Source organism: Manacus candei, unplaced genomic scaffold, assembly GCF_025592945.1.
Source record: "Manacus candei isolate 608988 ecotype Guabito, Panama unplaced genomic scaffold, ASM2559294v1 h1tg000014l, whole genome shotgun sequence".
Taxonomy (NCBI): domain Eukaryota; kingdom Metazoa; phylum Chordata; class Aves; order Passeriformes; family Pipridae; genus Manacus; species Manacus candei.
The window spans coordinates 21,006,079-21,018,612 of NW_026138062.1; the positions used below are offsets into that span (position 1 = coordinate 21,006,079).

Consider the following 12,534-nt stretch of genomic DNA (forward strand, 5'->3'; position numbering starts at 1 on the left):
TCCAATTAATATAATTAATATGAGGATTACTTTAGTTTGAGAAGTTACATTAGTTTTATAGTGGGGAAAAAGAGTACTGTCAATGCAGTGTTTTGAAATGAATAAGAGATAATTCTCTTATACATTATGCCTCTGTGAATTGAAATGATCTTTTTTTTTTCTTTCTTTCTCATCAAGTGTGGTTTTTCTGGTGTGACACCAGTATCTTGCTACCTTTGGCTTTTTTGCTGATGAGAGAGGGGAGAGAGCACATTGCTTTAGCTTAACTTGTTGGCAGGCGTGGTGTACTGCAGCCTCTCTGCTGTGTTCTGCAGGTTACCTCTCCCAAGAAAAATATGATGTGCTCACAGTCTGATTTAGATCAGTGTCTCTTTCTGCCTCTATTCACAAGCAGGCTCCAGCAATCAAAGCTGGGCTGGCTTCCTGTATGTGGAGCACCAGGGAGATTTGTCTGGGCTTCCCTGCACATACATAGCCGTAAATATTTACTCAGAGGGAAAAACCAATACAGGTTTTGGCCCCAAGCTCATTTTAGACCTAAAAGTAGTGAATGACTCTGAGGGATGCCCTGGGAAAAGTCTGATGGCAGGGTTGAGAGGCACCCTGTTTTTTGGGGCAGTAAGTGAGAGGAGATGCTGGTGGGAACATGTCCCAGGGCAAAGGTTCCCTTTCCTACGTTTTGGTAGGACTCTGTCCCTGTGAGCTTCCCCGTGCCACATTCTTCATGCAATGACTCTGTAGTGAAAGAAAACTACTAGGTGGGGATATATAAAGTGGTTGGAGGTGTGTGGCCCAGGCCTATGGGGATGCATAGCAGCTGGGGACAGGTGTGTCTGGCAAGTCCTGGTTTCCCATATTTGGGCTGTGCTCCACCGTCATCCAAGAACCCGCTTTTCACTGTCAGTCGGCTTTTATCTGCTTCGATGCTCTTATTTATGTACCCAGCCTCTGTGTACAAACGAGATACTTTTGTGTCTGTGCTTGTAGCCATTATCTGTGTGAATGCAGGCTAAATCACCCTGTCGCGCCTCCGTTTTCAGGGAGATAAAGCCGTTTTCTGTAGGAAGGAGGGAGAGGGACCGTGTACCGCTGCACCCCGCGTTATTCGCGCGCCTCCCGAAGTGTTCGTGTATAACCTGCGGCGGGTGTGCGCTGTCTCTCGGGAGGGATCCTCCGCGGGGCCCTGCAGCGGCCGGGCCCGCAGCGCTCCCTGACGGCCGCACCGGGGCAGTGCCGCCTTCCCGCGGCTGGGCGGACTGTCCCCGCGGCTCGGCGCCGTCGGGAGGGACCTTCCCCCGCTCTTCCCGAACTCGTACCCGTGGGGCGAGTGGGCGGGGGCGAGCATCGCCGCAGGGCCCGGCGCAGCGGGGCGGCGGGAGCCGCGGGTGCCGGCGGCGTCCCCTCGGCGGGGCCGAGCGGCGGGCGGAGCGGCCGGCAGGTGTCGCGGCTCAGCCACCGCCGCCTGTCCCGCCGTCCCGCCCGGCGCGGGGAGCGGCCGCGGCGTCCTGAAATAACCGGGTCCGGTGGAGCGCCGACCTCCGGGGGTCAGCCTCTGCTGCTGTGGATTTTGCCGAGTTAATGTAAACTGCGTAAATAACTCGTGTCTGCAAGTCGGAAACGCAGCTGAATCCACATCTGAACAAGCTAACAGTAGTTAAGGTTAGTGGGGAGCGGGTTAGGGGAAGGGACAGCGATGCCCCACAGGGATGCAGATTCTGATGGCATACGATAGGCATGAAATGGTACTCAGTAAGTTAGGCAGAGCTTTCCAGTGACCTTATATATGGATTTCCTGGGAGGATGGAGTTGGTGGAAGTAACTAATTGCATTGAGGTTGCTTTTGCGTTATGTATCATAGTGACTATTTCACCTTCTTATAGGTTGATTCTGCAGAGTCCCGGTCTGGTGATTCTTATTTAAATTTCACCTCTATTCAGCTTTCAACTTAAAAGTTGTTTGGAGGTAGACTTTTTGGGGAGAAGTTGTCACCAGGGGCTTGCCTGACCTCTGTAAGGGCTAGAGGAGCCCACAGACCCCAAAAAGAGGGAAGCATCAAAAAGAAGAAAAGGCAGAAAAAGCTTCAAAGCTGCCAGGGCTGGATAATATTCAGCTGAGTCTGTAGTGTCAGCAGTGTGGTGTATTGGAATAGAGTTTGTTCAGGTATGGTACTCTCAAGGCATCCTTAATTCTTGTTGTGGTTGAATAACTCCCAAATTGTGTGAAGCTTGGAAGAAGAATAGTGAATGGTCTGTACTTGTATTTACACTTTATTTTTCTTGTTTGAGTCCTCAGCTAATTATCAAGGGAGGCTTTTCTGTCTTAGTGTGACTGTAACATATAATTCCACATATAAGGAGCCCTCCAGGGGCAGGGTTGGTGGCGATCATGTTAAGCCTTCTGCAGTGAGACTGGGGACCTTCTGGTTATGCAAGCATTGTGTACTTTTAATTCCTGTTTTTGTGCACAGTGTGCTGTATGGGAAGTTTAAAAATCTGTGTGACCTTTCTGGTTTTCCTCAAGCATTTTATACATGGTCAAAGGATGGCTTCTTGTTGTTGTTTTTGGAATTTTGTTTGGTTTGGCTTTTTGTGTTTTGCATTTTTTAAAGCTGCATTGCTATTTTAGGTGCCTGTTTGTAGTGCTGATGTCAGTGGCAGCTTCCTCTTGCTCAAAGTTGGTGCAAAAGTAAAATAAAACCAGAAAAAAACCTGTTTCATGCATTTAGAGGAATGTTTATTGCAAAAATGGATAACTTGTGGTTTATAGTTGTTGTATGGAAATCAGTGTTTTATAGGCGGGTGAACTATTATATAATAGGGGCCTTGAAGGAAAAAGCAGCCACCTAACTGTTGAAGGGAGTCTCAAATCAGCATGAGTAATCACTTGCTTTAAAACCCAAAATGTGGAATACCTTTTAATTCTGATGGAAACTTCCTTTTATGCGTGAGTGGCAATTTGAGACTGAAAGTTATCTAGTTTTCTCTTAATTCATGTTGGTGAGAAAATAATTGTGACAAATGCTAAAACAGTTAAGATGATAATGTTTCAGTTTCTTTTGGTACTTTTTGCTTTGCAATTGAACAAAGCTTCAGATCCTTAAAAATCGTAATGCAAGTATTCTTCTTTATAGCAGTGGGAACTGCTAGATATTGAGCACTCTTTTCGAGTTGAAATAAATGTAAAAATATCTGAAGCTATAGTGGTTTTAAGGTTAGTCTGTGCAGTTTAGGATAATATATAATGGTTTTTCCTCTTTTTTTTTTTTCTTTACCTTGTTATTTCTGGCTTTCCTAAAGGTGTCATATTGATCTTTTTGTGTGTGCTGTGGATCTCAGCTTTCCTTACAGTGTGGTGTGCTAGAAGACTCTTTTTCTGCATTCTCTACAGAGACAGCTGTAGCTCAGATGAATTATGCATGCTTGATATCCATTGCCTTCACCCGTTACCCATCTCTACCTATCATCTTATGCTTCCCCCACGCTTGGAATGTCATTGCCAACTGCGTCTTCTGGGAACAGGGGAAAGGGGAACACCTGGAAGGTTTGCTATGTGCCAGTTTACCGAACCAAAGGGAAAAGTACCAGAAAGGACAGAGAAAATAATATAGGAGAGGTGGAAAAGGAGAAATGGATGGGCTCGGAAGCCAGAACGAAGCACAGGAACAGAAAAGGTGCTACTACACTTCCCTGTAAGGCTCTTAGTTTGAGTAACCTTATGAAGTCAGAATACCAGTAAGTCCTGTGCCTAATGGACTTTAGCTACTAGAATTCTCTTAGTCCACTGAATTGATTTTGGTTTTCTGTGTGTGTGTGCTTTGTTTTATGAGCTTCCTTTTTAGAGTTTGGATTATGCTGGCCACTGAAAAATCTGCTTTATACGAGGGAAGGATATTTATAAAGACCAGCCTTAGTTCAGGATGCTCCTTCTTCTGGACTGCTTCTCTGATTAGTAGATGAAAGGCAGAGACCCCTGCGTGTACTGTACTCTAGACATCTAACCTTGCCTATGCTAAAGTGAGCTTTGAGAAATAATACTTGATATTCAATATGTGAATTATTTTCAGTAAACTTGCAAGCAGACCTCTTTTTTAACTATGCACTTATCTTGACGGGTGCCTTTGAATGGACCAGACACAGTTCCATCTGACAAATCCATGACTCAAGTAATACTTTTTGAATAAAATAATTGGATAATGCTGTTATCTGTGTCTATACCTCTTTGCTTCTTGGCACAAGTGATTCATTCACTTCTTGAGTAACCCTGAAGTAACAGGTTTAATGTTAACTGTACTTGCTGTTGTGTATCTCTTAATATATATGATAACTTTGATTATAATTTTGCTTTTTCCCCCCTCTTTTCTGCTGTCCTTTCTGCCTGCCTGCTTATCTTCTTTGGAATGTTGTTCTTCATTTTCTGTTCTGATAAACTTCTGACACAGGTAAATATCAGTTTATTTGTATCTGTGTTTACCGAGCATGCCCTCTACTTGGCAGTGTGCAATGAATCTTGAGTCAGACATGCCGCATAGCTGTAGACTGGGAAAGGGAAATCCTACTGCCATGATGCATTTCTTTAGAAAAGTTAATTACCCAGGAATATTTATTTCCTTATCTACTTTTCTTATTCTTCCCTTTCCTTTAACAACAATAAAATATCCCGACAGAAAATAACAACAAAATTTCATATTTGCTTTTTGGTGGTAGCATGTCCTGCCTGGTGTTTCTTGGAAGACTTTATGCTGATAGTGGAATTGGCACGTGTGTGTAAGGAACAGCAAAGCAGCCTAGAATGAAAAATGTTTATACACTCTCACTCTTCCCACTTTGCCAGTCACTCTTTTCTGCCTTCACTTTTATATTATTTACATGGTGTAGCAGGTGGTAATACTTGGTTTTCCATCAGATGCAGTGTGAAGGAGAAGGCAAGAATATGTGGGCAGGATGAAGTAGAGAACCTTTCATGGCAGTTAGTTGGAGCCCCTTGTAAAATACAGTAGTGGAGTATGTGTAATGGAGTGAGGGGAAAAGAATGTTATTCAACTTGTTAATTGTGTTTATGCCTTTTATTAAAACATGGAAAGTCCAGCCTCTGTCAATGGAAAACCTGTTGCCGTGAAAGCCTGAGCTTTCACTGAGATTATAAGTAATCCAAAGATTACTTATATCTTTGGACTTAAATCAGTATGTATGTACCAGTAAAAATCACTGCAAATGTTTAATGGGATATTGAACTGTTGACTGAAGGAGAAAGTAATAAACTTTGATTTTTATTTTTTTTAATTTTTTTTTCCAAGTTCCTTGAAAATAAGAACTCTTGGTTCTTTTAACTTGATAAACTGATATTCAGAAGCCAGAAATACAGAGAGTTTTTGGAATACATTTAGAACTCATCATCCTTACCACTTCTGGTGCATTTTTCAGTGAACAATATGAAGTGTTATCCATTACTCATCATCATCATGGTCAGTCTTCGCGAACAAAGATTTGGGAAAGGTCTCTGCCCACATTCGTTACAAGTGCGCTGGTGATACAGGGCTTTGCAAATGCGGGTAAGGCCTTCGAGCCTGCGCAGTGGATTTTTTAGGTGAGACACAGTGTGCGCTGAACTGAGCCCACCCTTTAATCCTGAGGTTCAACTGCCAGGGCCGAGTGAGCTTGGACGGTGGCAGCGAGGTCCTCAGGACGTAGGTTTGTTTAGAGTGACCTTCTCTTAGATGGATGGCCTTACAGGGCTGACGAGCTCCATCTGCCCGGGTTTAGAGTTGTCCTTCTCTTCTGTGTGTTCTGGGGCTCCCCTCTCATCTCCCACGATGGCACTGTCCGCACAGGTGAAGCTCCCATTCTCTTACTCCTTTCCGTGCCCAGGGCCAGGCTGGGCCTGCGCCGCCGTGAAGCACGTGTTCTGGGGCCAGCCTGGGTATCCATTTCTAACTACAGCTGAAATGCACATAGGTCAGTAAACTGGCTTTGTGTCTGTCCGTCTACCCTCCCCGTTCAAAATGCCTGTGCTTCGAAGAGAAGCAAAAATAGCAGTGTCTTGTTTGCAGTTCACACGGGAGTGCTGCAGTCTTAAAAAATCCTCAGGCTTGTGGTGACCAAATCACTTGTGATTGTGGAAAGATGGATATAGGCTGGGTTTTTACTTTGGATGGCATTTAACCGACTACTCTGAAGGGCAGTGGTCCTGCTGGTTAAACCAAGGGCTGCTGCTTCTGCAGTGCTCCTGGCAGGAGAACTCCGTCAGTGGCAACACTTTTCTGCATGACTGCAAGAGACAGGACAGCACAGTTCGGGGCTTTATGCATCATTTTGGAATTAGTTACCCTAGCATTGTCACCTTAACCCTTTCCAGAGGGGTAAGGTGAACCACATAAAGATCTTGTCTAATGTAACTGATTTATTTGTGGTACTTTATGTTAAAACATTTCTTTAGCACACTGTATTTGGAGCATGAACAAGGAGAGAGTCGTCATAGGCTGGATGGTTTTGCTCATGTACACAGAGAAGGGAGATTGAGTTTGAAACTCTTATTTTTTTTTCCCTTTTTTTCTTCCAAAAGCTGTCATCACAGGACAGTAATATCATAGCATTGGGTTATCAATGGAAGTGTTGGTCTGCCAAGGGAAACTGCAGGGCTTTGGCAGCTGCTTGCTGTAGATTTAGTTTTTTAATTCTTCCCTTCCTATATTTCTCTTTCTTTTCCAGAAAAGTATGGCATTTCCAGAAATGCTCTTTCTGGGATTTTTTGATGTTGTATTAAATGTACCAAAAAATAACATCTGCTGGTACCTTTCTTTTGGGTATTTTTAGCCCATAATTCCTTTATCTTCTTCACTCCCTCATGCAGTTCCTGACCGTTCTCTTTTTGATGCTTTGCTCTCCTTGCTGTTTGGCTTGTCCTAACTACTTATTTTCCTTGTTCCTTCCCTACTTCCACTTGCCTTTTTATTTCTATTTTTTGCTTCTTACTCTTTTGTCTTTCTTTAGTCCACTGATGTGCTTTTCTAGTTTCCAAATCTGTAGTTTGATGGTTTTCCTATGGTTCTGTTATTTAATATTTAATTTCATTATAAATACGTTTCCCAGTCTCATTAATAATAGTATATATAAAAATAATCTCTATTCCACTGAGATACACTCTTCCAAACCCTTATTTTGGTCTCTCAAATAACCTTCATACCTTTTTCACTCACCCGATTAGAGCAATTAAATTCAAGAAAGTCACTGATAATTACTGGCTCTGGAACTGAAGTCCCAATTTTTGGCTTAAGAGGGACATTTTAGCACATCTGCAATGTTGTCACATTCTGTGCTCCTGACTGATAAGAGAAGAAATGAAAATACAATCAGAAGGTCTCTGAAGAAAATGCTGTGTCAGAGGCTGCTAATTTCAGAATTGCTGGCTGTTGTTACATAGCCAGATAAGAAAATTGAAGGTGGTGACTTTCAGTCTTTTCTGAAATAAACATTGGCAAACACAAATCAATTTAGAAGAATACCAAAATAGATACAGGGTAAGAGTTAAATGTTCACAGTAAAAATAATGAAGTATAGGACTAGTGCTGTCTTCCAATGCCTGCTAAAGGAGCTAATGCTTAATGTTAGGATATTGTTGACACTCGAACTAATGTAGCCTAATCAGTCCTGGTGAGCCACTGATGGGACTCATTACAGGAAAAGAATTGTACGGTATCAGTGTCTCAGTAGCAAGGTATTTAGTTTGCCACCTGTGGTGTTATTTAGTTGATGCTGTTTTCCTCTCAAACCTCTGTAAGCACTTAAGTAGGTTTCACAGCACCATGGACCTTATCTGTATGTGAACAAATAACACAGAACACTTATCAGACCCTGAAGTTTCACTTTCAGCAGCAAGTTACACCTTTCTTTCTTCGGATGTTTGGCACTTGCCTTGTGCTGCTCCTGAGAGGTCCTGGCGTGGTCCAGGAGCCGAATGCTTGGGCCTGGTGGAGTGGCCTTCTCTTTTGAAGCAATGTATTCCTGGAGGGCTTTATTCTGGTTTACACATCAGAGAATCACTTTTTTAGCTAGATCTTGCCTTGCAGGGTGTCTGACCTTATTGAAGAAGAGAAGCAGGATGACAAAGCATTACTCCTCCTTCCATGGGAAAATATTTGATATGGTAGAGAAAAACCCAGCACCTCTGGTCTTTGCAGTTTGCTTTAGAGCATTGAAGGTCATGTTATAACTGCTGTGTTTGCAATACCATAAGGGGTTGGTTACTCCTTTATGAATTCATGCTTGTGTAGTGGCTCAGAGGTGATGTTCTACTTGCCTCCTTTTTTGAAAGAGGCTGACTTCTTAAAAATAAGACAGTAACCTTATGGCTCCCATAGCTTTTTGGGCGTGAGCTGCTGCTTGAGTACAGGCTGCTTTCTGGAATCCGAAAGAAAGGAAAATCTGTGGGAAGAGAGCTGTAGAGTTAAAAATTCTTCCTATCTTGATAATGGTTAGAACTACATTGTTCTAAATCTTTAATTTACTCCTTTAATATGGATGTCACCAAATGCCCAAGGAATGTCTGCTGTAATTTGGTCTCATAAAGTTCCAGTATTACTGAGGAAGAATATCCAAGAATAGCTGTAACTGGTTTCTATTAGCTCACACCTACTGATGGATCTCAGTTTGGAGGTTTGGGCAGGCCAGAGATTTATTCTGCAATTGTCCTGTGAAGGTTTTGGATGACCTTTCTCAATAGGAAGCTTTGAGTCTCACTTCCTGCTGCATTTGTCTGTTGAAATTAAGTTACCCTTAAGTGGGGGACTCCATTTCATGGGTCATGTGACAGGCAACTTCATAGTATTCTCAAGTTTTCTTTTGTATGCTTAAGTTAAAAAACACCAATACCACCAAAGACATGTTTCAGGAGGCAGGGTTTCTTCCCCTCTAGTCTGGCTGAATGCCTGCAAATCCTTCATCATTAGTTTTGTATTCTGCTGATGTAACATGCACAGTAGATTGACAGTCCCTTGCAGCAAAAAATGCTGAGCTGCTGTTACTGTGCTGTGCTAGTTCATGTTCATCAGGCTCCTCTTAATCAGAGATTCTGCTGGTTTGGGTTTCATAGGTGCTGCAGTGAAGGAAAGGAGTACTTGCTTTAGATTAGGATAACATAGCATAGTCATGGTAAAGAGATGCCTTATGTGTAGAAGTGGAGGAGATACTAGGCTTGTCTCCTGTAGGCTTAATCTGATTTTAGTCATTACCACAGTACAAAAAGCAGTAACCAGTAACTATTCTAATTGACAATATGTATTCAGTACCAATGCCCTTAATTACTTCTTCCTCCTCCTCAATATATTTTACTCAGTTTTTTTAATGTGTTTTGTTGTCCCTGTACTAACATAGTTCTACAACTTGAATATGCTTTGACATTGTCTGTTCTTCTGTATGATTAAATGATAGAAGTTTGGTGACTTCCAGTTAGTGATATGTAAAGAACTCTCTTGCAGATGGCTTACTGTGGTTCATGGAGAAGACTGACTCCTGTAGCTGCTCCTTCATGCTTGTGCTGGTTTCCAGGTGTTCCTATTGTGTGTTCCTAAATCAGGACTGCTTTTGAGATTCAAATTCATATCTCCTTAGAAGCCAGGGTGGTTGATGCTTTATATGTGATAATTTGAAAACTGTCTCTTCCCTGGGTAATTAACTCAGAATTTAACAACCAGAGTTTTAGAAAGTCCTCAGAACTATGTGACCGGAGTAATTTCTTTAAAGGAAAACAAATGGACCAGTTCTTGGAAGAAAATTATCTTGGGTCATTAAGCACTAAGTTATTCCTTTTTGTGCAGAAACTCCTCAAGCTGCTGGTTGCTGACACGTAGGAGGATACTGTAGGAAGGTTGCATTTATCTGCCTACCTTGCTGGGTTCTCACCTAAACATCTGCCTCTGGCCATGCCTGGTAGTGGCTCCCAGGCTAAATGGGTGTTTCAGATCCAGTAAGGTCTTCCCTGTATGTGTTTCTTCATCTTTCACACAGGGAGGATTTACTTTTCTGCAGCATATATAGGGGTGCCAAGATGAAAATAAAAATTGAGTGTAAATTAACAGACTAAATATGTGCAATTGTAATGCTTATCATTGTGTAACTGAAAGCCATACCTTTTATATCACTTGGTGATGACTCGGATGTTCAATTAGGATGTTAGTACCTAAACTTTTTTTAAATTGTTTAATGACAGACTGAAAACTATCTTCTCTAACTGCATTTCATGACATCTGTTCAAAATATGAAAATAACAAAAGTACAGCAGTGATTTTTGCTGCTAGCATTTGGAAATATTTCCCAATTTGTTGTCCACCTTCTTGTCTTTCACTTCACTGCTTTGGTTTTCATTGTAGTGTAGATGTCTTTCTACAACTTTTTGTGCTTTTTAACTTTTTTTGTTGTCAAAACTATTTCCTTTGACAAGTCAGCATGCATTGCTTCATTGAGTGGTTCTAATAAATATTTTCTGAAGTCAGATTTATTTTTTGCATGCTGTCATTGACTAGCAGCCTTGCAAAACCCTGTGCCAAAGCACTGCATAAAGATTGATTTAAGATAGGAGGGTGGAAGGTAACAAAGCGTTAAAAAAACCCTGTAGGTTAGGATGCAAATGGTATATGGGACATTGCTGGTAATAGGAAGTGCTGTAACTTGATATAAAGGTTTATTTGTTATATTTGTAAAATAGTAGTCTTGGAGGCTGTGCTGTAATCATGAAACAAACTTTGGAAATCTTAAGTCCTGGTGACTTATGTGAATTTTGGATAACTATTTTAGGAATTCTTTAACCCTTAAATATCTTAAGGATTGCATGTTTGGAACTTTAAAGTTTCCAGAAGAGTTGAATGTCTGGTATGTTTTCTGCTTTATGAGGCACTTATATGCACATCAGAACTTTAAATTCTTAGTTTGTTGCATCACATCAAAATTGACATTGTTACCATAGGGTGTTTTATGTCTGTAGTCTAAGGTTGACTTGCTGCTTTTTCTTATGGTGAAGTCTGCATTATTCAAACTGTCTCTGAAGTCCTCTGTAGAATGTGGAAAATGAACCTACTAAATGTTTACCCATGAAGATATGGCAGCTTACTCAGCGATGTGTGACGCGCTGAGGAATTCAGGCTGAAGTGCTACATTTCATTCAGACTGATGTAAACAGTAAATTCTGCTGGCTGAATGCCAGATTCATTAACTTACAGTTTAGATCTTAACTTGGGCTGCTGCATTTTTTAATATTTTTTTTTTTTAAAATCAAAACTGTCAAGGAGTACCACAAATTAAGAATCTTGAAATATGCTCCTCCTTCCCCTTTGGGCATAAGAGCTATGGGTGGGAGAGAACCTAGGTACCCTGATGCTATCATGCATGAAATCTTGGTTTTTTTTCATTAAATGTTAAAATTTACCCATATCTGACATTCTAATGTACCTGGAGTGATAATTCATCTGTGTGCAATCTGTCACTTTATATAAGAGCCAGGGTGGTTCAGGACAAAGGAAAGCATAGCTTGATGCTGAATTCTTGAATGTGGCAGGAGAAGAATGAAGATCCTTGTACTTCAGGCATTTTTCAGTTGCAGCTAGAGGCTATTTTTCAAAGCAGTAAAAATGTTCAATCGCTTAGTTAATCCAGTAGGCTTACAATATCTTTGTGGTTTTTATTGCCTGTAAGTTGTTGACTTACACATAACTGAGTAATCCTTTTAATTACTTGAATGCACTGTAACGAGCTTTGTCAAATTTATGGGAAATGCTTATGAGAAAAATCATGTAGTTATCGGAATAGCTGCCTCTGAAGCAGTCGTGTTTAAAGATTAATTTGTTTTCAGTCTGGTAACTGACTAAAAATCAGTTTGCTGATTTTCAAATCATTTACTGTTTTTTGTTAAGGTGGTGAGTGGAACTGATAAGACTCCTCTGGAGTACAAACCTCCCCAAGTAAAAAAGTGATGAATTTCAATCTGGTGCTTTTAGATCAGTGGTATAGAAACTATTTTACTTGACATAGCTAGAGAAGTAGCATCAAATGAAGCCTGTGAGTGTTGCCTTACTGTAATGTTGTCACCCGAATTGGGGCTGATGCATGAGGAAAAGTGATTAGTGTTACCAGAGATGAAGCATTTTCTTTGTGGGCCTAGCAGTGAACTTGCTCCTTTACTGAATATATTCAGCTGCTTCATTATGCAGTTCTGCATCATATATGCATGGCTGTGTGTATGTATATATGTGTGTGTGTGTGTTTGTATGTATGTATAATATTTGCTTTTCACTTTCTAACTGATTCTGACATGGCTTCTTTTAATAAGCAGAGCAAGATACAAGGATTTTAGCATAAACTCATGAGATGCAAATAGAACTATTTATGTGTGTGTGGATGTAAGCCGATAGTACAGTTATTAATCTTTCCTAAGTTTTATTCAGTGCTTAGATTTGTGCCCCTTAAGAAATTGCTTTCCCCCCAATGTAATCTAACACTTTATGATCTTTCTGGCTATACTAGAAATCTGGAATTGAATCAGAGGAGCATT

The 12,534-nt window shown here is 41.1% G+C and overlaps 1 protein-coding gene across 3 annotated transcripts in view; it reads left to right on the plus strand.

Moving 5' to 3' along the window:
- Window positions 1-12,534, plus strand: part of TSC22D1 (TSC22 domain family member 1) — a 93,678-nt gene that overhangs the window by 63,042 nt on the left and 18,102 nt on the right. The window contains exon 1 of one of the 3 annotated variants that reach the window (XM_051778685.1): window positions 1,637-1,659. The exons of the other annotated variants lie outside the window; for them this stretch is intronic. The gene's annotated coding sequence lies outside the window, so the exon portion shown is untranslated. Of the gene's footprint in view, window positions 1-1,636; window positions 1,660-12,534 lie in introns of those variants that run through there. 3 annotated transcript variants of the gene reach the window in all.